This window comes from Aethalodelphis obliquidens, unplaced genomic scaffold, assembly GCF_003676395.1.
Source record: "Aethalodelphis obliquidens isolate GAN/ISIS:26980383/991018 unplaced genomic scaffold, ASM367639v1 scaffold19, whole genome shotgun sequence".
Lineage (NCBI taxonomy): Eukaryota > Metazoa > Chordata > Mammalia > Artiodactyla > Delphinidae > Aethalodelphis > Aethalodelphis obliquidens.
This window is the reverse complement of record NW_020837963.1, coordinates 22378041-22405163: the sequence shown is the minus strand read 5'-3', so window position 1 is coordinate 22405163 and position 27123 is coordinate 22378041. Positions and strand designations below refer to the sequence as shown.

General features: G+C 38.4%; 1 protein-coding gene across 2 annotated transcripts in view; it reads left to right on the top strand.

The window, feature by feature from the left end:
• The first annotated feature begins 19423 nt into the window (after positions 1–19423).
• The window catches only part of CD226 (CD226 molecule), a 100463-nt gene continuing 92763 nt past the window's right edge, over positions 19424–27123 (top strand). The window contains exon 1 of one of the 2 annotated variants that reach the window (XM_027118734.1): positions 19424–19851. The gene's annotated coding sequence lies outside the window, so the exon portion shown is untranslated. Of the gene's footprint in view, positions 19852–25417; positions 25612–27123 lie in introns of those variants that run through there. The other variant, XM_027118732.1, reaches the window with a different exon arrangement.

The following is a 27123-nucleotide window of genomic DNA, read 5'->3' as shown; positions in this document are numbered from 1 at the left end:
TTTAAGCGTACAGAGTCTGATTCAAAACTGGTAGATCCGGGCTTCGCTGATGGCGCAGTGGTTGAGAGTCCGCCTGCTGATGCAGGGGACACGGGTTCATGCCCCGGTCCGGGAAGATCCCACATGCCGCGGAGCGGCTGAGCCTGCGCGTCCAGAGCCTGTGCTCCGCAACGGGAGAGCCCACAACAGTGAGAGGCCTGCGTAAAAAAAGAAAAACTGGTAGATCCAATGTATATGGCATTTGCTCTGTCTGATTTAAAGATCTGAAGTTGTCAAGGAGACGGGGGCTGGTACTAACAATGATGCTGAACCATCAGGACTGCTGGTCCCTCCTCCCAAATTCACTCCCAGGATGGAGAGAGAGAACGGTGAGCAAACCCTGGTGTCATGGGGCAGCTGTTGGAGTTGCTGTGTGTAGGGGGAGGCCGTGTCTTTGGTCATGGGCAGCAGACAGCCCCACAGGGCTGTGTGAGGGAAAGCACACATGGTGGGTCTGTTCTCGCTCCCACCAGCCATTGCCTTGAGGGAACCAGTGCCTGCCCCTCCGTTCACATCTCTGGGCCTAGGGTGCGCATGAGCAAACTCAAGGCCACAACACAGAACCCCTGCAGTGGCGAGGGGCTGAGAAAACGGGTGGAGCTCACAGAACTCCATCAGGCCCTGCTGTGCCCTGCCGCTTCAGAGCCCCAGGCCTGGGCACTGCAGTGGAAAAGTGTCTCTTCCTAACGCTGCTTCTCACCAAGCAGGGGGTGGTTTTTGGAGTGTGGAAGTGACTGGTCGATGGGTGCCCTGGACCCACACTCTCCACCCCTTGAGCTGATGTGGCCCCTACAGACGAGCGCACCGCCTTTCATGGTACTTGTCTGACATTCCCACAGGAAGTGAGCTCACTGGTCAAAATAACAAGACATTAGAGGAATACGACCGCTTCAAAAGGAAAATCACATGCTGGAAATACATTTTTCCAAAGAAGCAGAAATGTTAAAACAGATGAACCAGGAATTTTAAATTAGCCAAATTTAAAGAGATAAGGAAAGAAATTAAAACTATAAGACCCAAATGAGAAAACATTTAAAATGTACAAAAAAGTATGTACAACAAATATAAAGGTTGAAAGAAAGACAACAATAGGTAGGACAAGTAGAATGGATCCAGCTGAGTTATGAATTAATGACTCAGAAAACACGATTGAGGAAATCTTTGAGAAGGAAGAAAACAACAGTAAGTAGGAAATACAAAATAAAAATATAAAAACTAGGAGAATAGAAGTAGAAGTGCTCACATCTGGATGGCAGAAGTCTCAGAAATGGAAAAGAATAAAAAGAAAATAAGTACTTGAAGAAATGTGGTGGTAAATTTCCTAATACTAAGAAGGTAAAGTTTATACTTAAACAGCTCATAGAAAGCCGAAGAAGAGAGGGAAGAAAAAATATATATACACTCATTGCAAAAATCTAAGAATATCAAAGACAAAAACACCCCAAACAACCCAATAAAAATGATAATAACCCCAATCTGGAAACAACCTAAATGCCCATCAACAAGAGAAGCTAAAAACTATTGTGCTATATTTATACAATGAAGTATTGCTCAGCAATAAAAACTAACAAAATACTGATAAACACAACATCATGAATAAACGTCAGAAACATTAAGCTGGGCAAAAGAAGCCTGACACAAAAGAGAACATACTGGTTGATTCCACTTATATGAAGTTAAATAACAGGTAGAACTAACCTCTGGTGACAGGAGTTTATAATAACGGTAGTCTTTTGGGGTGTGTTAACTGCAAAGGCACAAAGCAAGCATCTGGCTTCTGTGTCTTGATCTATAACATTTTATTCCTTGATCCAGGGTGTGGTAACACAGGTGTATGCATATGTAAAAAACCTTAAAAGTGTACCTGTTATTATATGTATATTATACTTCAATAAGACACCTGAAAGAAAAAAAGTTTAGATAATATCAACATGATGGACATTAGTGAGGAGAAGAACAAAGCAAGTAAAAGAATGCTATATTGTTATTGAGAGGGGAATGCAGGCTCTAGAACGCAGGCTCAGTAGTTGTGGCGCGCGGGCTTAGTTGCTCTGCGGCATGTGGGATCTTCCGGGACCAGGGATCGAACCCATGTCCCCTGCATTGGCAGGCAGATTCTCAACCACTGCACCACCAGGGAAACCCTGAAGATGTGGCAATTTTAATACATGTATCTAACAAAATAACCTCAAAATACTTGAACCCCAAGGTGGCAGAACTATAAGGATAAAATGGTTACCTGGTATTGCAGAAGCAGCTTTCAACCCATGCTCTTGATTTTCGATAAGTCGGCAATAACTCAGAAAAGATATAGAAAATCTGAATAACAAAATTGATAACCTTAATCTAATGGATATATACAGAATTCTGCAACCGAGAATTAGAAAAGACACATTTTTTCCTCAGTCCACGTGAAGCATTTACAGTTGACTCAAGTATCAGGCAAAAAAGCCTCAATAAATTTCAAAGAATAGGTCCATATAGAAGGGACTCTTGCCACTGTGTAACTGAGTTAAAATTTAATAACAAAAAGACAAGGAGGATATCTTTGTGTATTTGGAAATTAAAAGACAAACTTCTAAATAACTCACAATGAAAAGAAACCACAATGGAAAGTTACTGAATGATAATGAAAACTACACAAAAAGACCTGTGAGATGCAGCGAAAGGGAAAGTTCTCTCACTTTTTTAATCCTTGAGAAATCTTTAGCTTTAAATCTGTCTAAAAGAAGGCCTCAAAATGAATAAGCCATGTGTATATCTTAAGAATTAGAAAAATAATGACAGAATAAACCTAAATTAAGTTGAAGAGATAGTAAAAAGAGCAGAAGTTAATGAAATAGAATCAAAGGTATTACAATGTAGAAAATCAACAAAGCAAAAACTGGATCTTTGAAAAGAAATAGTAGACAAATTTCTGCCATAAATGATCAACTGAAAGAGCAGAAGAACACAAATGCTATAATGAATATAAAGGGGGACATAAGTACAGATAAAGAAGAATAAAGAGTTACTACTGGAATATTATCAACAATTCTATGCTAGCAAATTTGAAAGCATAAATGGACAAATTCTTGGGAAAATATTTACTAGAATTGAACTGAAAAATAATAGACTTCAATAGCCCTATAGCTATTAAAGAAACTGAAGTAGTGATTATCATCTTCCCACAAAGAAAACACAAGACAAATGGTTTTATAGGCAAGTTTTAATAAACATTCCAAGGACAATCCCAATTTTATTCAAACTCTTAGCAAGAGTTATAGGAAAAGAAGGAAGAATACCAATTCATTCTAAAAAGCCAGTATAACTATGCTACCAAAACCAGACCAGAACAGTATGAGAATGGAAAAGTATAGGCCACTTATCTCATGAACAGAGACAAAAATCCTAAGCAATATTACTAGCAAATCAAGTAGACATTGTATATAAAAAAGAAACATATCTATATGTTTCTCTTAGTACATGTAGAAAAAGTACTTGATAGTATTCTAATGAATGTCAGAATCTCTTAGTGAATCAGAAATAGAAGGCAATACCTTAAACAATAAAGAGTGTGTTTAAAAACCAGAGCACCAGCATTCTAAATGTGGAAACAGTAGAAGTACAGTTGGCCTGCCGTATCTGCAGTTCTGCCTTCTCAGATTCAACCAACTGCAGATCAAAAATATTAGGAAAAAGAATTCCAGAAAATTCCAAAAGCAGAACTTGATTTGCTACACACCAGCAACTAATTACATTGTATTTACAGTTATTTACATAGCATTAGGTGTCGTAAGTAATCCAGAGATGATTTAAATTGTGAGGGAGTATGTCCATATGTAAATACTAAGCCATTTTATATGAGACTTGTGTATCTGTGGATTTTTGGTATCCGTGTGGGTCCTGTAACCAATACCCTGTGGATATCGAGGGATGACTGTATTTATTCCCTTACAATTAAAAAATGCCACAAGGAGGCTTGCTATTATCACTTCTACTGAAATTTTATTGGAAGTTCTATGCAGTGTAATGAGGTTAAAAAAATACTGACTGGAATCATAAAGATTAGGAAGGAGAAATAAAAGTATCATTATTTGCAGATGATATAATCACATTAAAAAGTCAAAACAATTTTAAATAAATTATTTTAGGAGTTGGGAGTTTAGCAAGGTAGCTGGATTCAAAAGCAGTTGCATTTCTTTACATCACAAGCAACTAAAAACATTTCATAAGAAGCCATCATTAACAATAGTTATGGAGCATATAATGTACTGAGTAGTAAATCTAGCTAAACATGCACTATCTCTACAGGGAAAATTAGAAATGTTTATTAAGTCATAATTAAAAACACATAAAAATGAGCGATACCATGTGAATAGACAGGGAGACTTATGCGGCAGACTGTGTTTTCCAAAGATAGCCACAGCAGTATTTACTATCCCATCTACTTTCTTAGAAAGTGACTGGTATTTCTCCCTCCAGAAATGGGTTTATGATTCTAGGCTGGAAGTGATACTACGTAACTTCCCAGGTTAGACCGTGAAAAGTGATACAGCTTCCTCTTGGTTCTCCGGGAACCAAGCCACTGTGCTGTGAGAAAGCCAGGCAGCCGCATGGAGAGGCCATAAATGGATGCTCTGAATGACAGCCACAGCTGAGTTTCCAGCAGACAGCCGGCTTCAACAGCCAGACATGTGAATGAAGGAGCCTTCAGACGAGTCCTGCTGTGAGCTACTGAGTCCCCTTCAGTCTTTCCATCTTCCCACCTGAGGCCAGATGTCACGGTAGGTGAAGAACCGTCTCTGATGTGCTTCCTCGGAATCCTGACCCACGTATTTCTGACCAACAAAATGGTGGTGGTTTTATATCATTAAATGTCAATTCTTCTCAAATTAACGGATAGATTTAATACAATTCCACCCAAAATTTCTACAGGGTATTCCTGGTAGAATTTGGTGAGATTATTCTGAAGTCTACATGAAACAATAATGAGATAGCCCGGACATTTTTGAAGAACGATAGCAGGAGGAGGGGATTTACCTTACCAAGCAGCAGGATTTCTCATGAAATTATGGTAATTAAAACTGTCTGACATGGTGCAGAGATAAGCAAAACATGTTTATGGAAGTTTGGTATACGACCAAAGTGGCATGACAGATAATGGAGAAAGGAGAGACAATTTGATTAATAGGAGAAGAGAAAATGTTGTCCATATGGGAAAAGATGAAGTTGTATTCCTTCTTCACAACATATGTAAAAATCAGTTCCAAATGATTAAGGACTAATATGTAAAAGCCAAAACATGAACATGGTTAGGAAAAATTTTTTTGACTAAATTTTAAAAAGCATTGAATATAATGATAAGATTGATAAATTTTAATATATAAAAATTAAGAACTTTAAGGAAAGAACTACAAAACAACCAGAAAATAAGTGACAAAATGACAATAAGTACATGCTTATCAATAATCGTTTTAAAGGTAAATCCTTTTACCTTTAAAATCGTTTTAAAGGTAACTCTACAATTAAAAGATGTAGAGTGACTGAATGAATAATAACAAACAAACAAACAAGAACAAGACCCATATATATGCTGCCTACAAGAGACACACTTTAGAGCTAGAGATACACACAGATGAAAATGAAAGGATGGAGAAAGATGTTCCATGCAAATGGAAATGAAAACTGGGGTAGCAATACTCCTATCAAACAAAATAGACTTTAAAACAAAGTCTATGACAAAAGACAAAGCAGGGCATTACATAATGATAAAGGAGTCAATGCAAGAAGAAGATATATAATGTTCATAAACATATGCACCTAACACAGGAGCATCTAAATATATAAAGCAAATATTAACAGACATAAAGGGAGAGATTGGTAGTAATACATTAATAATAGGGGACTTTAATACCCCACTTACATCAATGAATGTTGATAGATCAGACAGAAAATCAATAAGGAAAGAGTGGCCTTAAATGACACGTTAGACCATTTGGAATTCACAGATAGTTACAGAACGTTCCATACAAAAACAATACACATTCTTTTCAAGTGCACATGGAACTTTCTCCAGGTCACATGCTAGGCCACAAAAGAAGTCTCAATAAATTTGAGAAAATTGAAATTATATCAAGTATCATTTTCCGACCACGAGGTATGAAACTAGAAATCAATTACAAGAACACTGGAATAAAACACAAACATGTGGAGACTAACCAACATGCTACTAAAAATCCAATGGGTCAACAAAGAAATCAAAGAGAAAAATTTTTAAATACCTTGAGACAAATGAAAATACAAGCGTAACTTTCCAAAATCTATGGGACAGAGCAAAAGCAATTCTAAGAGGAAGGTTTATAGTGATACAAGCCTACTCAAGAAACAAGAAAAATCCCAAATAAACAACCTAAATTTCCACCTAAGGGAATTAGAAAAAGAACAAACAGAGCCCAAAGTTAGCAGAGGAAGGAAAGAAAGAAAGTAGAAATAAATGAGAGACCACCACCACCACCATCAATAATAATAGAAAAGGTCAATGAAAAGATCTGTTTAAAAGGTAAACCAAATTGATAAACCTTAACCCAGACTCATCAAGAAAAAAAGAGACAGGGACCCAAATAAATAAAACTAGAAATGAAAGAGAAGTTACAACCAATGTCACAGAAGTACAATCTTAAGAGAATACTATGAACAGTTACATGCCAATAAATTGAACAACCTAGAAGAAATGAATAAATTCCTAGAAACATATAATCTTCCAAGACTGAATCAGGAAGAAATAGAAAATCTAAACAGACCAATTACTAGCAATGAAATTGAATCATTAATCAAAAAACTTTCCATAAACGAAAGACCAGGATCAGATGGCTTCACAGGGGGAGTCTACCAAACATTTAAAGAAGAGTTAATACCTAGCCTTCTCAAACTATTCCAAAACATTGAAAAGGAGGGAACATTTCCAGACTCATTCTATATAAGACCAGCATAACCGTGAAACCAAAACAGGACAAAGACACTACAAAGGAAGAAAATTACAGGCAATATCCCTGATGAACATAGATGTGAAAATCTTCAACAAATATTAGCAAACCAAATTCAGCAATACATTAAAAGGATCGTACATTGTGATCAAGTGAGATTTATTCCGGGGATGCAATGATGGTTTAGTATCTGCAAATCAATCAACATGATACAACACATTAACGAAAAGAAGGATTAAAAAATCACATGATCATCTTAATAGATGCAGAAGAAGCTTTTGGCAAAATCCAGCATCCGTTCATGATAAAAACTCAACAAAGGTAGTATAGAGGGAACATAGTTTGCATGTGGATATCTAGTTTTCCCAACCTCCTTTGCTGAAAGCAATATTGATTCTGGTGGTTATAGGAGGCATGACTCAAACTTTGCTGATCATGTACCCCTTCCCCTTCTCCACACGGGCTGCCCAGGATTTTGGGGTGAGATTTGATGTGTGCACTGAGAGTGGAAGTTTTTCTTATTCTTTTAAACTGTCAACTGTAAAAGTAGTCACTTGGAGCTTTTTATTTCATTGATTTTGTAGAATCGATCCCTCAGTTTACGTTTCAAGCTATATAATGTTGTATGATGGGTTTTTAAAAGTTCATGTCACAAATGCACAGAACGAAACTTGATAATATACATTCATAAGTTTTGCAAGTCTGTTTGGTATACTATTCAACTTAAGACTGCTCTATCTCTTATTCTGGTTATGTATGAATAACATAGGAGAAAAGCATTATTTGACGCAGGACTTGGAAACAAACTGAGAAATAAATTGGTAGAACAAGAAAAATGGAAATTGTATGCTTCTTAAAGAAGGGCTCTAATTGCCAACATTTTTTAATTGAAAAGTTTAAAAATGCCTTTAACCTATTGCCGAAATTTAGAAAGAACCTCTCAGATTTCGCTGTTATGAAAGCATACCTGGAATTCTGAGCATCATTATCTAAAATCTCAAAAAAGAAAAATGCTATGTACTAGGCCACTGTACATTTCCCCCGGTGTAGACTTGTATTAATTCACATTTATCCAACACTTACTATGTTCCAGGCCTGGATACCCTGATATGAAACACAGAGCTTCTGGTTAAGCAGCTCCCAGCCCTCAGGGCAGAGACAAACATATACACACATGAACTGCCAGGTGACATGACCAAATAAGAGCACAGTGCTCCTCGAGTCCAGCGGATGAGGCAGCTAACTTCACCTGCCCCAGACCACTGGTGCTGAAGATGGCACCTGTAGTCAGTGCTGATCTCGTGGGGCATCTTAAAACTAGCTCAGCTCATGGTTGCCTTCTGGTTACTTCTGAAATTAGAAAAGTAGTATAATTTGAACTCGTATTCAGACACAATCCACAAAAGTCCTAAAAGTACTTCAATCCCAAAGGAGAGGAGTAGATAAGAAAGAGGTTTGCTCTGGATGAACTTGGAGATATGTGGATTTGACCCCCAGTATCCTCTAGGGCAGGAGAAAGTAGAGCTCTGCCTTGCACAACACACACACACACACACACACACACACACACACACACACACACACATCATGGGCATATATATTAGAGTTTGGAGAAGATACCTAGAAACAGAGAGAGCGTGATACCAAGCAACACAAACATCTTCAAATTGACTACTTAACACCCTGTTCAGGCTCCAGCATTTCTTGGGCTTGGATACCCTCCGCTGGGTGGGGCTGTGCTACTGTGCAAAAGCTACCCCACGTGGCTCGGGCTCCAAGGCAGGGCTGCCCTGATCTCGGGTCCTGTCACCTTGCTCTGGGCGGTGCTCCACCCACCTCCAGCTTGAACGTCCACTGGCTCCCACACGTGGGTATTTCTGATTATACAGTGATCCTTCACCTAATTTTACATTTGGATGCCAAACAGTAATCACCACCCTCACTCCCTGAAGCATTTGAATTATGTGTTATTCTCCAATCCAATGAAGTTAAAGGTCTGTCTCCTCTCTGCTTAGAGCTGATACGAGCACGGATCAATTTAATACACTTATTAAATTGAAAAGAAAACAACTGCTAGTCTGCTTTTATTCCATACTTAGAGAATCGTATATCCCAAGTTCTCGGGCAACAGCCACTAATTTCCTTCCCTCTGCTCGATTAGTAGGTAAGACATTTCATATATCTGAATTCAGTATGTGTGCGTGTGTCTTGGGGACCCCTAATATTCTTCTTCTAGCATCTTAAGATGGCTAAACTTTTCTTATTTAGTCTTCAGACCTCCTTCTTATTTAGCACACCTTGTTGGTGCTCTATTTTATAGAGTAGAAATGTTATTATTTATTGTTAGCTATAGGATGATCACTAAATTGAAAACACTTGTGGCAAGGACTTATGTTTCACTTTTACCTCTACTCAGTGATGAGCTAGTTCTCACTTCTGAGAATTTGAACCCACAATAAGATCTGTCTTCTGATCTTTCAAGGACCCTTTAGAAATGTAAGGTTTAGGGTTTGATTGGTGTTATTTTTGCTTTAGTTTTACTATAAACATTCTTCAGCTCTTTCTCCTGTGTACTTTCCCCAAGATGTCATATCACCCCTCTAACTTCAGTTATTACCTCTACTGGGAAGACCCTGGCTCTGCTTGTAAAGCCTCGTCTCATTCTTACTGTTCCTTCTCACTATCCATATGCCTCCCTATCGGCCTGATTTCTCAGGTCCTTTTAGATCTAAGTGGCCGCCCGTCCAAGAGGAATTAAAGTTTCCTCCACATTCCATGCACTACATTGTGGAATCATCCAGTGGTTAACAGTTCCTCTTTGTCACTGTAACTGCAGTTTGTTCAAGCTGACATGACAGCAGTCACACAACCAAGGTTATTGACAGTCTCGGCAGGACATGTGCAGACCGCAGAGGATCGTGAAATGTAATATGGGGAAATTTTTGGTGTTCTTATACAAAAAATTTTATAATTATGGTAATTAAGGAATAATAAAGAGATAAATGATTGGCTTTGAAAAATAATAAAATATCCTACTAGAAGCTCATGTTTATCTCTTTTAAAAATGTTTCCAAATTTTCAACAGACTACAGTTTTGCTCTTTCATATCCACTGACCTTGTCAAAATTACAGCATAACTGAGTGTGCTTTGCGATGGCTCCAACTACAACACTCTCAGAAGTGGTCCCTTCTTTACTTTCCACTCCCACTTCCTCTTCAAGGGCCTTAGATCATTAGATTCAGAAAACTGACCTGACCTCATTCTGCTAGTGGCTAAAATAAAAGGCGCCTCAGTGCCCAATTGTGTCATCAGATCTATAATGTTGCTAGTATATTCATAGCTGTCCAAAATACTATAGGGAATGAGATCTAGAAACCAAGCTGACGGGGGTAGATAGGCTTGTGCTTGGCCACTCAGCTGTCACTGCTTCTAGACCCTTTCGGTGGACAGAGCCAGAAAACTTATTTTTAAATTTCATGAGTTTACACTGATAACTTTAATATTAGCTTAGGAACACAGAGTTCTTCTCCTTTTCCCATTCCATATTTGTATATCTCTTTTTCACAGTGAGAGCCCTGGTTCCCTACAACATCAGAATGAATATATCTACTCAGTTCCTCCATCCTCCAACCCCAGCAAAATAGTTTCAGAATCACTACATGAGTGATACCACCAGCAACAAGTTGGTCCTACTTTACTGCTAAGTAAAGTTCAAATATTTTGGGGTTTTTTTTGCAACTGCAATTATTTTGTGTTTAGAATATAGCCTTAGTATTAAAGTTTATAGTCAGAGGACTGAGTTCCGAAGTGGCTGGAATTAATTCTTCTTCTTCTGTGTGGTTATATATTAGATGTACACTTAGGTTAATTTTTTTGTAGTCAATTTTAGTTTGATTTTTTAATCCTTTCATTTAATTGTTTTCTTTTGAATATGTAAAACATACATAACTCAAAAGTCAAAATCATATAAAGAGGAATAGCCAGAGAGGTCTCATTCCTATCCGTTTGCCTCCACCTGCTTCCCACCAACCGTACATATAACTATCATCCCTGGTTTATAACTTATCCCTTCTGTATTTCTTTTTGCTGTGTATATATATATATATATATATAATTATTCCTTCTTTCTTACAGAAAGGACAGCATGCTGTACACACTCTTTTGTACTTTTTTTTCATTTAAAATATATCCTGGAAGTCACTCTGCATGAGTTCAGAGGGCTCTTCCTCATTCTTGGTACTCCAGTATATAGATGTACCATACTTTATTCAACCAGTTTCCCATGAATGAGTATCAAGTTGTTCCCGATGTTTTGCTATTATAAATAATGCCACAATTATTAAAAACCTGTTCCTATGTTGTTTTGTACTTGTAGAGGTGTCTGTTCAGAGCAAACTCCTAGAAGTAGAATTTCCAGATCAAAGCGTAAATGCAGACACAGTTTGTTGGCTCCTTCTAAATCCTTTGTTGGGGTACCGCCTTGTCCTCCGCCCCACCCCACCGGTCCCAGGAGTGTAAGTGAGGCCTTTCTCCCCAGAGCTGCTGTAGGAGATACCTAACATCTGGCCCACATTCCCCCAGCTCCCCTGAGTCCTGCAACTGTGATAGACAGTTTCCAGGTCACTGACAGCTGCCCACTTCCAGCACCTGTGTCTCTCTCCTCATCCTGAGGGAGAAGCAGTTCACTAAACCCAGAGGGGAGGCCCGTTTCAATGTAAAAGCACAGAGGTTGAAAGAGAATGCTTTGTTTGAAGAACAGCTTGAAATTAACTGCTATGAATGTGACTGGAGTGTGTAATTTGGAAATTCATAAAGATCCATTGTGGACAAATTGTGAACGACGCCATATGCCCTTTGCAGAGCACAGACTCAAATGAGAGTGTCTGCTCTGTGTGGGACCTGTGTTCAGAGTCCCATGGTCTAAATAAACTGCTTTCAATGCATTTTTATCTCTCTCAAATTGACTTTAGCAGTGACTTTCTCTTCCTAAGAATCAAGCACATTCATATACTTTTTGTGCTCACCTAGTTTCATTCAGAACATATTCAGGTCAATCAATACTTATTGAAGAGTTTGTCCGTATTTTCGTGGATTGTTTTACTGCAGTAGCTTACACAAGATTTCACTGCAGCACTTATTAATCCATTCAATAAATAATCATTCATTGCCTTTTTCATTTAAAACGTTCTTGTCTGATAATAATAATAATACGTTTTCATATGAAATATGTAAAATAAAGAGGTTCATGAATAAAAATATAAAGATTGCCTTTAAGGCACCAACCCACATAACCACTGCCATTTACATTATGGTATCATTTTCATTTATTTAATCCCCCAATAAAGTAATTCCCTAGTGACAGGAACAATGGCACATTCATTAAAAAAATAATTCCTCCTTTATCAAATGAAGCCATGCTCGTATTGTAGAGAAAAAAGAAAATATCACTCCTGTTCTACCTCCTACTCTATTCTTTCTAAGCATAAAGGAAGAAAATAAGACCCTTGCCACTGTTGTACAACCTGGTGTGGCGTCTTCTTTCACCTGTTGGTATTCCCTAAGCTCCTGTATGCTGCCTAGATAATTCCCCTGCTTACCTTAAAGTTATGGGGAAGAGGGAACTGCAATGTTTAGTGTTTCCTGTGCTACTTTATATCTATATCACAGTCTGTTAGAGGTGGGAAAATCACAGGCAGTGCATGAAATGTAACTGTCAAAAACCCAAGATAAATACCATTTTTTAAAAAAAATTTATATTATTTGTTTTTTTATACACCAGGTTCTTATTAGTCATCAGTTTTATACACATCAGTGTATACATGTCAATCCCAATCGCCCAATTCATCACACCACCACCACCACCCCGCTGCTTTTCCCCCTTGGTGTCCATATGTTTGTTCTATGCATCTGTGTCTCTATTTCTGCCCTGCAAACCAGTTCATCTGTACTATTTTTCTAGATTCCACATATATGCTTTAATATACAATATTTGTTTTTCTTTTTCTGACTTACTTCACTCTGTATGACAGTCTCTAGATCCATCCACGTCTCTACAAATGACCCAATTTCGTTCCTTTTTATGGCTGAGTAACATTCCACTGTATATATGTACCACATCTTCTTTATCCATTCGTCTTTCGATGGGCATTTAGGTTGCTTCCATGACCTTGACATTGTAAATAGTGCTGCAATGAACATTGGGGTGCTTGTGTTTTTTTGAATTATGGTTTTCTCTGGGTAAATGCCCAATAATGGGATTGCTGGGTCATATGGTAATTCTATTTTTAGTTTTTTAAGGAACCTCCATATGTTCTCTATAGTGGTTGTATCAATTTACATTCCCACCCGCAGTGCAAGAGGGTTCCCTTTTCTCCACACCCTCTCCAGCATTTGTTGTTTGTAGATTTTGTGATGATGCCCATTCTAACTGGTGTGAGGTGATACCTCATTGTAGTTTTGATTTGTATTTCTCTAATAATTAGTGATGTTGAGCAGCTTTTCATGTGCTTCTTGGCCATCTGTATGTCTTCTTTGGAGAAATGTCTATTTAGGTCTTCTGCCCTTTTTGCATTGGGTTGTTTGTTTTTTTAATATTGAACTTCATGAGCTGTGTATATATTTTGGAGATTAATCCTTTGTCCATTGATTCATTTCCAAATATTTTCTCCCATTCTGAGAGTTGTCTTTTCATCTTGTTTATGGTTTCCTTTGCTGTGCAAAAGCTTTTTAAGTTTCATTAGGTCCCATTTGTTTATTTTTGTTTTTATTTCGATTACTCTAGGAGGTGGATCAAAAAAGATCTTGCTGTGATTTATGTCAAAGAGTGTCCTTCCTATGTTTTCCTCTAAGAGTTTTATAGTATCCGGTCTTACATTTAGGTCTCTAATCCATTGTGAGTTATTTTTGTGTATGGTGTTAGGGAGTGTTCTAATATCATACTTTTCCATGTAGCTGTCCAGTTTTTCCAGCACCACTTATTGAAGAGACTGTCTTTTCTCCATTGTATATCCTTGCCTCCTTTGTCATAGATTAGTTGACCATAGGTGCATGGGCTTATTTCTGGGCTTTCTATCCTGTTCCATTGATCTATATTTCTGTTTTTGTGCTAGTACCATATTGTCTTGACACTGTAGCTTTGTCGTATAGTCTGAAGTCAGAGAGTCTGATTCCTCCAGCTCCTTTTTTTTCCCTCAAGACTGCTTTGGCTATTCAGGGTCTTTTGTGTCTCCATACAAATTTTAAGATTTTTTTGTTCTAGTTCTGTAAAAAATGCCATTGGTAATTTGATAGGGATTGCATTGAATCTGTAGATTGCTTTGGGTAGTATAGTCATTTTCATAATATTGATTCTTCCACTCCAAGAACATGGTATATCTCTCCATCTGTTTGTATCTTCTTTAATTTCTTTCATCAGTGTCTTATAGTTTTCTGCCTACAGGTCTTTTGTCTCCCTAGGTAGGTTTATTCCTAGGTATTTTATTCTTTTTGTTGCAATGGTAAATGGCAGTATTTCCTTAATTTCTTTTTCAGATTTTTCATCGTTAGTGTATAGGAATGCAAGAGATTTCTGTGCATTAATTTTGTATCCTGCAACTTTACCAAATTCATAGATTAGCTCTAGTAGTTTTCTGGTGGCATCTTTAGGATTCTCTATGCATAGTATCATGTTCTCTGCAAACAGTGACTATTTTACTTCTTCTCTTCCAATTTCTATTCCTTTTTTTTTCTTTTTCTTGTCTGATTGCCATGGCTAGGACTTCCAAAACTATGTTGAATAATAGTGGTGAGAGTGGACATCCTTGTCTTGCTCCTGATCTTAGAGGAAATGCTTTCAGTTTTTCACCATTGAGAATGATGTTTGCTGTGGGTTTGTCATATGTGGCCTTTATTATGTTGAGGTAGTTTCCCTCTATGCCCACTTTCTGGAGAGCTTTTATCATAAATTGGTGTTGAATTCTGTCAAAAGCTTTTTCTGCAACTATTGAGATGATCATATGGTTTTTATTCTTCAATTTGTTAATATGGTGTATCACATTGATTGATTTGCGTATATTGAAGAATCCTTGCTTCCGTGAAATAAATCCCACTTGATCATGGTGTATGATCCTTTTAATGTGTTGTTGAATTCTGTTTGCTAGTATTTTGTTGAGGATTTTTGCACCTATATTCATCAGTGATATTGGTGTGTAATTTTCTTTTTTTGTAGTATCTTTGTCTGGTTTTGGTATCAGGGTGACGGTGGCCTCATGGAGTGAGTTTGGGACTATTCCGTCCTCTGCAATTTTTTGGAAGACTTTGAGAAGGATGGGTTTTAGCTCTTCTCTAAATGTTTGATAGAATTCACCTGTGAAGGCATCTAGTCCTGGACATTTGTTTGTTGGACGATTTTTAATCACAATTTCAATTTCCTTACTTGTGATTGGTCTGTTGATGTTTTCTATTTCTGCCTGGTTCAGTCTTTGGAAGGCTATACTTTTCTAAGAATTTGTCTACTTCTTCCAGGTTGTCCATTTTATTGGCATAGAGTTGCTTGTAGTAGTCTGTTAGGATGCTTCCTATTTCTGCGGTGTCTGTTGTAACTTCTTTTTCATTTCTGATTTCATTGATTTGAGTCCTCTCCTTGTTTTTTATGATGAGTCTGGCTAATGGTTTATCAATTTTGTTTATCTTCTCAAAGAACCAGATTTTAGTTTTATTTATCTTTGCTATTGTTTTCTTTGTTTCTATTTCATTTATTTCTGCTTTGATCTTTCTGATTTCCCTCCTTTTAGTAACTTTGAGTTTTGTTTGTTCTTCTTTCTCTACTTCTTTTAGGTTTAAGGTTAGATTGTTTATCTGAGATGTTTGTTGTTTCTTGAGGTAGGATTGTATTGCTATAAACTTCCCTCTTAGAGCTGCTTTTGCTGCATCTGATAGGTTTTGGATTGTCGTGTTTTCATTGTCATTTGTCTCTAGGTATTTTTTGATTTCCTCTTTGATTTCTTCAGTGATCTCTTGGTTATTTAGTAATGTATTGTTTTTCCTCACTGTGTTTGTGTTCTTTACGTTTTTTTCCCTGTAATTGATTTCTAATCTCATAGCGTTTTGGTCAGAAAAGATGCTTGATATGATTTCAATTTTCTTAAATTTACTGAGATTTGATTTGTGACCCAAGATGTGATCTATCCTGTAGAATGTTCCGTGCGCACTTGAGAAGAAAATGTAAGCTGCTGTTTTTGGATGGAATGTTTCATAAATATCAATTAAATCTATCTGGTCTATTGTGTCATTTAAAGCTTGTGTTTCCTTATTAATTTTCTGTTTGGATGATCTGTCCATTAGTGTAAGTGAGGTGTTAAAGTCCCCCACTATTATTGTGTTGATTTCCTCTTTTAGAGCTGTTAGCAGTTGCCTTATGTATTGAGGTGCTCCTATGTTGGGTGCATATATATTTATAATTGTTATATCTTCTTCTTGGATTGATCCCTTGATCATTATGCAGTGTCCTTCCTTGTCTCTTGTCACATTCTTTATTTTAAAGTCTATTTTATCTGATATGAGTATTGCTACTCCAGGTTTCTTTTGATTTCCATTTGCATGGAACATCTTTTTCCATCCCCTCACTTTCAGTCTGTATGTGTCCCTAGGTCTGAAGTGGGTCTCTTGTAGACAGCCTATATATGGGTCTTGTTTTTATATCCATTCAGCAAGCCTGTGTCTTTTGGTTGGAGCATTTAATCCATTCACATTTAAGGTAATTATTGATATGTATGTTCCTATGACCATTTTCTTAATTGTTTTGGGTTTGTTTTTGTAGGTCCTTTTCTTCTCTTGTGTTTCTCACTTAGAGAAATTCCTTTAGCATTTGTTATAGAGCTGGTTTGGTGGTGCTGAATTCTCTTAGCTTTTGCTTGTCTGTAATGCTTTTGATTTCTGCATTGAATCTGAATGAGATTGGTAGAGTAATCCTTGCTTGGTAGAGTAATCTTGGCTGTAGGTTATTCCCTTTCATCACTTTAAATATGTCCTGCCACTCCCTTCTGGCTTGTAGAGTTTCTGTTGAGAAATCAGCTGTTAACCTTATGGGAGTTCCCTTGTATGTTATTTGTCATTTTTCCCTTGCTGCTTTCAATAATTTTTCTTTGTCTTTAATTTTTGCCAGTTTGATTAGTATGTGTCTTAGCATGTTTCCTCTTGAGTTTATCCTGTATGGGACTCTCTGTGCTTCCTGTACTTGGCTGGCTATTTCCTTTCCCATGTTAGGAAAGTTTTCAACTATAATCTCTTCAAATATTTTCTTGAGTGCTTTCTCTCTCTCTCCTCCTTCTGGGACCCCTATAATGTGAATGTTGTTGCATTTAATGTTGTCCCAGAGGTCTCTTAGCCTGTCTTCGTTTCTTTTCATTCTTTTTTCTTTAGTCTGTTCCACCGCAGTGAATTCCACCGTTCTGTCTTCCAGGTCACTTATCCGTTCTTCTGCCTCAGTTATTCTGCTATTGATTCCTTCTAGTGTATTTTTCATTTCAGTCATTGTATCGTTCATCTCTGTTTGTTTGTTCTTTAATTCTTCTAGGTCTTTGTTAAACATTTCTTGCATCTTCTCGATCTTTGTCTCCATTCTATTTCCTAGGTCCTGGATCATCTTCACTGTCATTATTCTGAATTCTCTTTCTGGAAAGTTGCATATCTCCACTTCATTTAGTTGTTTTTCTGGGGTTTTATCTTGTTCCTTCATCTGGTACATAGCCCTCTGCCTTTTCATCTTGTCTACCTTTCTATGAATGTGGTTTTTGTTCCACAGGCTGCAGCATTGTTGTTCTTCTTGCTTCTGCTGTCTGCCCTCTGGTGGATGAGGCTATCTAAGAGGCAAGCTTCCTGATGGGAGGGACTTGTTGTCGATAGAGCTAGGTGTTTCTCTGCTGGGCAGAGCTCAGTAAAACTTTAATCCTCTTGTGTGCTGATTGATGGCACTGGGTTCCCTCCCTGTTTGTTGTTTCACCTGAGGCAACCCAGCACTGGAGCCTACAGGCTGTTTTGGGGGCTAATGGTGGACTCTGGGAGGACTCACGCCACAGAGTACCTCCCAGAATTTCTGCTGCCAGTGTCGTTGTCCTCACGGTGAGACACAGCCAACCCCTGCCTCTGCTGGAGACCCTCCAACACTAGCAGGTAAGTCTGGTTCTGTCTCCTATGGGGGTCACTGCTCCTTCCCCTGGGTCCTGATGCACACACTACTTTGTGTGTGCCCTCCAAGAATGGAGTCTCTGTTTCCCCCAGTCCTGTCGAAGTCCTGCAATCAAATCCAGCTAGCCTTCAAAGTCTTATTTTCTAGGAATTCCTCCTCCCTTTTGCCAGACCCCCAGGTTGGGAAGCCTGAAGTGGGGCTCAGAACCTTCACTCCAGTGGGTGGACTTCTGTGGTATAAGTTTTCTCCAGTTTGTGAGTCACCCACTCAGCAGTTATGGGATTTGATTTTATTGTGATTGTGCCCCTCCTACCATCTCACTGTGATTCTCCTTTGTCTTTGGATGTGGTGTATCTTCTTTGGTGAGTTCCAGTGTCTTCCTGTCTATGATTGTTCAGCAGTTAGTTTTGATTCCGCTGCTTTCGCAAGAGGGAGTGAGAGCACGTCCTTCTACTCTGCCATCTTGAACCAATCTAAATACCCTTCTTGATGGCACCTAAAAGGTGAATGAGTCCCCAGTTCTGACTCTTCACAGAAGATTCCTGGCAGTGGGGCACCAAAGAACCATAAATGTTATGTTATTGCCTTCTCTCTTTATTTTCATTGAAATTTCATTGAGATAATTGTAGATTCACATGCAATTGTAAGAAATAATACAGAGAGACTCCATATATTTTTACCCAGTTTCCCCCAATGGTAGCATCTTACAAAATAGAGTACAATATCACATCCAGGACATTGACATTGGTGCAATCCACCTACAGTATTCTGCTTTCCTCAGTTTTACTTGTACTCATTTGTGTGTGGGTGCATGTGTGTTTTAAGTTCTATTATATTAAGCTGTATAAGATGCATAAGTATATCATGTTAATGCAAGAATAATTGCATTAATTATATTAAGATCTCTACAGTGTTGTCCCCTGTGTAAATCTGCATATCTCCCACCACAGTCAAGATACAAAACAGTTCCAACATCATGAGGATCCTCTGTGTTGCCTGTTATGACAAATATTTCTTTCCCACATCACTCCCCATTTTTAACCCCTGGCAACTTCTAATCTTTTCTAAAATTTCTAAATTTAAAAAAAATTGTCATTTCAAGAATGTCGTATAAATGGAATACATTCAATATGAAACCTTTGAGACTGGCTTTTTTTTTTTTTTTTTTTTTTTTTACTCAGCATGATTCCCTGCAGATTTATCCAAGTTTTTGCATGTATCAATAGTTTGATCTTTTTTATTGTTGAGTAGTATCCCATGGTAGAAGTATACCAGACACCTAAGTCTTTTGTTTTATTTGGAGTGATTATAAATGGTATTATGTTTTAAATTTTAGTTTCCCTGTGATTATTATTAGTATATAGAAATACAGTTGATTTTGGGGTGTTGATCTTGTATACTGCAAACTTACTGAACTCACTTATTAGTTCTAGAAGATTTTGTAGATTTCTTGAGTTTGCTACATAAACAATCGTGTCCTCTGCAGTTTGGCCTAGTTTTATGTCTTCCTTCCCTATCTGTGTGCCTTTTATTTCTTTTTCTTGCTTTATTACAGTGGCTGGAACATCTAGTACTATGTTGTACAGCAATGGTTCAAGCATCCTTACTTTTTCCCCAGTCTTAAGAGGAGAGCATTCAGTCCTGGCTATGGGTTCTTTGCAGATGATCTTGATCAAGTTGAGGTAATTCCCCTCCATTTCTAACTCATGGCTTTTATTGTGAGTGGGTGTTACATTTTTTTATCAAATGATTTTTCTGTGTCCATCAATATGATCACATAATTTTTCTTCTTTAACTTGTTGATATATTGAATTACATTTATTTTTGATTCTCAAATGAGAAGTGACTTTGGACAGGTGAAGAAGGGAGTACACTATGTAAGACTTTGAAAATGAAGCCAAGGTGTTTAGATGTGAATCTATTGCACACCATTTTCCACAGTATGTTCTGATACGTATGCTAATAGAGGATACATAAAGATGTAATTTCACAGTCAAACTAGTTTGAGAAACAGTGGTTTAAACTAAATTCAGTAGGCTTCTTCATTCCTGATTTTCTCAGAACCTTTAATATGCTGCATTGAATGATATCTGTATTTCCAAAAGGGGATTAAAGAGTGTAAAGTTTCCAAATCCAGTTTATCCACAAAATCCACATTTTCCATAATGTCTATGATAATTGGAAGATGCACTTTGGGAAACATTGCCATATGAAATAATTTTTTCTAATGAAAATTTCTGACCTGGGGAGTACCATAGAAGAAAGGCAGTGTGCTGCAGTGGCTCACACATGGAACTTCAGGAATGTTTCCTACCTGCTGAAAGCCCACTTCATTATCTGTTGAGTGGGGAAAAAACATGACTCCATGGGGGGGCAGTAGGATGTTGAGGTAAAGAGTGTGTACTCTGCAGTCAAACATCTGAGTCCAAATCCTGGTTTTGCTACCTAAAAGGTGTGGGGAACATTGGGAAAGTTACTTAATCACTCTGTGCCTGTTTCCTCACATGTAATGTAAGAATAGTAACAATTCCTACTTTCTAAGATTTTTAAAAGTTTTAATGAATAAAACATGTAAAGCCTTAGAGAAGTGTCAGGCAACTGGTAACCATTTAATAGTCATTACCTGTGCTGTTTATAGTTGAAGGGTTAAGTGAGATGATCAGAAAAATAGCTATCAATTTTATTACTCAGAAAGTAGTTATTAGGAAAGTAGATCCAAGGGCAGTTGTAGGATGAGTTAGAAGCAAGTGAATCTATGCTCCCATGTTGGATGCTTTGAGGACTAGGCCGGTGAGAGCACAGATGTAGAGGTTGCTTTTTTAAATACTTTCTTTAACTCTGTAGCATTTGGTGATTGAATATGAGGGGTTGAAAAAGATGACCCAAAGGTGACACCAGTTTTCAGCCTCGGCATTAGGGAAATGGATATTGTACCCCCCATGAATGAAGCGTGTCCCGGGTATTAACATGTCAGCCAGATAATTTTAGCATTCTCATTAAAAAATAATAGATATTTTAATTTCTGGTTTTAATAAATGCAGGAAACTAAAGAGTTTCAGCCTGTTTATGCTAAACTATGAAATCTGATCCATGTTGGTAAAGGAACAATTTGATTACATAGCTCTACTACAAGGAAAATTATGCCCGTGATGCAACTTTGAACTTTGAGGACATCTCAGCTTTTTATTTAGAGCACTGAAGTGGCAGAATGGTTCCTCAGTGGAAATTAAGAGAGAGAAAGGCATGCTGGTGCTCAGAATAGCAGAGAAGATTGAAATAAATGGGAAACGTGGTAAAATGACTGAAAATAAGCCAAATATATAAGATAAAGTTAGATCATAGTTATTGTTTATTGAACACCTGCTACATACTGGCCATCGCTTTTGGATTGGGGATACAGTTAGTTACAACTGCCAAGGCCTACCTGGAACTGTCCTGGTTTTAGCACTGAAATCCCATGTCGTGGGAAACTGCTTGGCCTCAGGCAAACCAGGACAGTGGGTCACACTCAGCACAGCAGTGAACAAGGCAGTCTTTGCACTCAAGGAACTCACATTCAAGTTGGGGGATCCAGAGACAGACGCAAAGCAGATAAAAATAATAAGACAAAAGGCACAGTTTTATATATAGTGCAGCATCAGGTTAGAAGGAATGTAAACTATTTATATATTGGTTCATCTATTCATTTTGAAAAAGGAGCTGGCTCCTTCTATATCTAGTGTGGGAAAGAGAGGGTCACCACAGGTCATAATTTGACTTTCAGAAGGATCACTGCTTACCCCCTCAGAGTGGATACACGTGAAGTGGGTAGGCTCCCATTGCCCTGAGGGAAGGAAATAGAAGGACTGTTTTTCTGTCTGACCCAGCTTGCCTTTCACAGGACCTGGTGGAAACTTTTCAAAGAGGCCACATGCACTGGGGAGAGGAGGATGGAGACTCTGGCCCTGCCTCCTTGAGAGCCAGCAGTGTTAGAAGCTTTATGATGGATAAGGGTAATCCTGATTGAGGGCTGGGTAGAAAAGACACCATAGCCTCCCAAGGTGACCAGGAGCTGACCAGGAATGAAGATGGGCTGGACCCAGCACCAGGACCCAGGTGGTCTTTGTTACTGCTGTATAAGTGGAGACTAACTATCCTGATTTGTCCAGGACTGAAGGGTTTCCTTGCTCATGGGACTTCAAACCCACAGCTATCTGAGGTGGCTTTTAAGATGACCTATTATCCAAACCAAGACACTTTTGAGAATGAAATGGGAGGCTGTTAATAAACACACCAGTTCAACCAGGTGTATGTTGGAGCCATTCTGGGGAGCTCCAGAGAGAGATGGGACCCTATCTACATTAGACTACATTTATTCTGGATTCAAATTACAGGAAGATGTGGGACCTTGTGTAGCTGAGGCAGCAAACCTTCCCTTATCTAGTTACCCTGCCATGGTGACAGGCTATGGGGACAATGACCTTGGTGTAATTGTTAACCAAACAGCTCAAATATAAGCTCCATTACTCGACTGCAGACAAAACTGTCCTCAGGGCACCAGCAAAGCAGAGGAACAACTATGACAACAAAAATAAAAATTCAGAAATTTGCGATAACAATATCTATCAAGGACCTAATTTAAGTATGTATATGGTTTTTTAAATTGAGGTGTAGGTGATGTACAATATTACATAAGTTTCAGGTGTACAAGGTAGTAATCCACAATTTTTAAAGACTATATTCCATTTACAGTTGTTATGAAATATTGGCTATATTACCCATGTTGTACAATATATCGTTGTAGCTTATTTATTTTATACATACTAGTTTGTAACTCTTAATCCCCTACCCCTATCTTGCCCCTTCCTCCTTTCCTCTCCCCACTGGTAGTCATTAGTTTGTTTTCTGTTTCTTTTGTGTTACATTCACTAGTTTGTTTTATTTTTTACATTCCACATATAAGTGATAATCATACAGTATTTGTCTTTCTCTGACTTATTTCACTTAACATAATATCCTCCAAGTCCATCCATGTTGTTGCAAATGGAAATATTTCATTCCTTTTTATGGCTGAGTAGTATTATAGTGTATTTATTTATACTACATCTTCTTTATCCATTCATCTTTTGATGGACACTTAGGTTGCTTCCATATGTTGGCAATTGTAAATAATGCTGCCACAAACACTGGGGTGCATGTATCTTTTTGAATGAAGGTTTTGGGGGTTTGTTTTTGAATACCAAGGAGTGGAATTGCTGGTCATATAGCAATTCTATTTTTAGTTTTTTGAGAAACCTCCCTACTGTTTTCCACAGTGGCTGCACCAATCTACATTCCCACCAACAGTGTGCAAGGGTTCCCTTTTTTCCACATCCTTGCCAACCTTTGTTATTTATGTTCTTTTCATGATGGCCATTCTGACAGGTGTGAGGTAACATCTCATTGTGGTTTTGATTTGCATTTCCCTGATGATTAGCAATGTTGAGCATTGTATTCTTTGGAGAAACATCTATTCAAGTCTTCTGCCCATTTTTTAAAATTCAGGTTGTTTGTTTTCTTGAGTTATATAAACTGTTTATATATGCTAGATATTAATCCCTTATTGGTCATATCATTAGCAAATATTTTCTCCTAGTCTGTAGATTGTCTTTTCTTTTTGTGGATGGTTTCCTTTGCTGTACAAAAGCTTTTAAGTCTAATTAGGTCCCATTTGTTTATTTTTGCTTTTATTTCCTTTGCTTTAGGAGACAGATCCCCAAAAATATTGCTACAATTTATATCAAAGAGTGTTCTGCATATGTTTTCCTCATATATTTAGGTCTTTAATCCATTTTTAGTTTATTTTTGTGTATGGTGTTCTAATTTCATTCTTTTACATGTAGCTATCCAGATTTCCCAGCACCACTTATTGAAGAGACTGTCTCTTCTCCATTGAATATTCTTGTCTCCTTGTCGTAGATTAAATGACCATAAGTGCATGGGTTTATTTCTGGGTTCTCTATTCTGTTCCATTGAGCTATGTGTCTGTTTCTGTGCCAATATCATACTGTTTTGATTACTGTAGCTTTAGTAGTATATTGTAGTATAGTCTGAAGTCAGGGAGTGTAATACCTCCAGCTCTATTCTTCTTTCTCAAGATTGTTTTGGCTATTTGGGGTCTTTTGTGTTTCTATACAAATTGTAGGATTATTTCTTCTTGTTCTGAGAAAAATACGCTTGGTATTTTTTTTTTAATTTATTTTTTTTGGCGGTACATGCGCCTCTCACTGTTGTGGCCTCTCCCGTTGCGGAGCACAGGCTCCGGACGCACAGGCTCAGCGGCCATGGCTCACAGGCCCAGCTGCTCCGCGGCATGTGGGATCTTCCTGGACCGGGACACGAACCCATGTCCCCTGCATCGGCAGGCGGACTCTCAACCGCTGCGCCACCAGGGAAGCCCTATGCTTAGTATTTTGATATGGATTAGATTGAATCTGTAGATTTCCTTGAATAGTATGGTCATTTTAACAATATTATTATTCCAATCCACAAACACAGTATATCTTTCTATCTGTTTGTGACATCTTCAATTTCTTTCATCAGGGTCTTATCATTTTCTGAGTACAGATATTTTACCTCCTTAGGTAGGTTTATTCCTAGGTAATTTATTCTTTTCTATGCGATTGTAAATGGGTTTGTTTTCTTAATTTCTCTTTCTGATAGTTCATTATTAAATGCAACATATTTCTGTATATTAATTTTGTATCCTAGCACATGTATGTTTAGTGCTGTTTTGGAAAGTAAAAAATTTCTTTAAAGTACCTGGGATGCAGCAGTATTGAGAGTATAAGAGGCCGAATAAAATATTCAGAGCTTTGTCTGAAATTCCCCATCTGGGTGGAGGGCACTTGGCTGGGATAACATGAGGGTGGGGTTTGCCAGCCTGGCTGCTCCCCTGGGGCTGGCAGGGTCTTTCCTGTCATCAAAGTCCTGGGAGCTGGAGGCCCCACGGCTAGTCCAAGATGGATCAGGATTTGAACATAAGTCTCTTTGCAAAGCCCATACTCTTGTTTATAGGGGAGTAACTCTCACTCTCTCTCACTGACTAACCATAATGCAGGGGGAGTGTTATCACATAGCAGCAGCACAGAGTAATGTGGGATGCAGAGGAGAAAGGAATGAGCTCTGTCAGGGGATGGCTGCAGAGAAGAGATAGTGAATATCTGCAAGTCCCCATCCGTCCATGGACAGTGGCTGTCTGCTGCTTCCTGGGGTCTTTAGAACCAATTCCCAAAGAAGAACTTAGTACTTACCCGGGCCTGATACTCAGGGCAGGAGTCCTGAAAGTGTGTGTGCAAGTATTTATTTCCTTGAAACCTTGAGACCATCAGGAGAGGGAAGGTTGATAAACAGAGGAGGAAGAAGAAGACAGTGGCCAGTGGAGTCCTGGGTGCTGCCTGCTGGGCCCAGCAATGCCACACCAGGTGAGGAGAGGGTGAGGGCTCCCAGTCTGGGTAGAACTTTTCAGAATGGCTCATTTGCTGTCTTATTTTTATGAGTGGACGTGTGTTGAAAAAAGTTCTTCACTTGGTATATTACAGACATTTTGCATGTCTAAATATAGATCTGCATAACCATTAAAGAGCCGCAGAGCATCCCAGCCTATGGACTTAGCACAATTAATTGAGCCAGTCCACTAGAGAAAGGCATGCAGATTGTATCCTGTTTTCATTAATAGAAATAATGCTGTAATAAACATTTCCATTTTTAAACACAGATCTTTGCTAAATTTATTATTCTTTAAGATAACTATCTTGTGGTGACCTTGCTGGGTCAGAGGATACAATAAGTCAGATCTCAACTCTTCTGCGTAGAAAATGTGTACCTGTGTGCATTTGCACTCACAGCATATGGCATTTGTGTTTCCATCTGCTCTTGTTAACAGTGGTCACTATCGTTCTTTTCATTTGTATATTTACATATTTGACATGCAAAAATTAATTTGTCATTGTTTTCATTTTTATTTATTCATTCATTTCATTTATTACAACTGGTGAGATCAAATAGCTTTTTACATTTTTCTATCTGTAGTGCTTCTTATGTGAATTGATGTTTAGCATCCATTGCCTGTTTTCTATTGGGACATTTGTGGGATTTCTTTCTGTCATTGATATTTAAGTACTTTGCACTTAGAAAATACTGTACTTCTATGTCATCCCTCTCCCGACTGTCCTGCCTTTTGCTTTGTTAGTGTGTGATATTTGTCACGCCAGAGTTTTAAGTTTTTATGTAGGAAAAGCTGTCACATTTTCCCTGGCTTTGGCATTTTATATATATATATATACACACACATATATATATGCACATCTTAAAATGTGTCCCTTAATATATTTATATATATACATATTCTGTATGTATTTAATCTCAAAACCAAAAATCCATCTCTACCCTCAAGCTTATAAAATATATTCTCCCCTTGTTTAGAATATTTTTCTTTTTCAAATTATTAATACCTTAGAAATGTGTGCTGCTGTGACAGTTGAGTGTAGTGATCAGGGTCCTTAGTTGTACCTTTCCAAAGTACTTCTGTCTAAGGTGAGAAGGAAGCAACTTGAAGGGACGGGGACGCGGAGCAGGTCACAGAACGAATGGGTGTGAGTTGGGGGGCACCGGCTCCGTGCCACTAGGCCGGCCACAGTTCCCCCAGGGCCACCCCCGCAGGCCTGCGAAGACACCCCTGCATCCGGCACAGGCCCTGCCGCCACTCCACGGGGACACCCAGCTCCCCTGCTGCTGGCAGAGCCTGTGTGCTGCTGTCTTGGGCATTGGTAGGGCCGCAGCCCTGCTGCCGTCTGGCCAGAATGGGCCCTGGGGCCCTGCTGATCCCCTGCTTTGAATCCTCAAGCTTTGGATTTGGATTCCGATGGAATAAATGTGTTGGCAAGAGTCTAGGTCCCCCACCCAGGCACTAGCTGTGCGGGCCCTCTGGTGGGCGT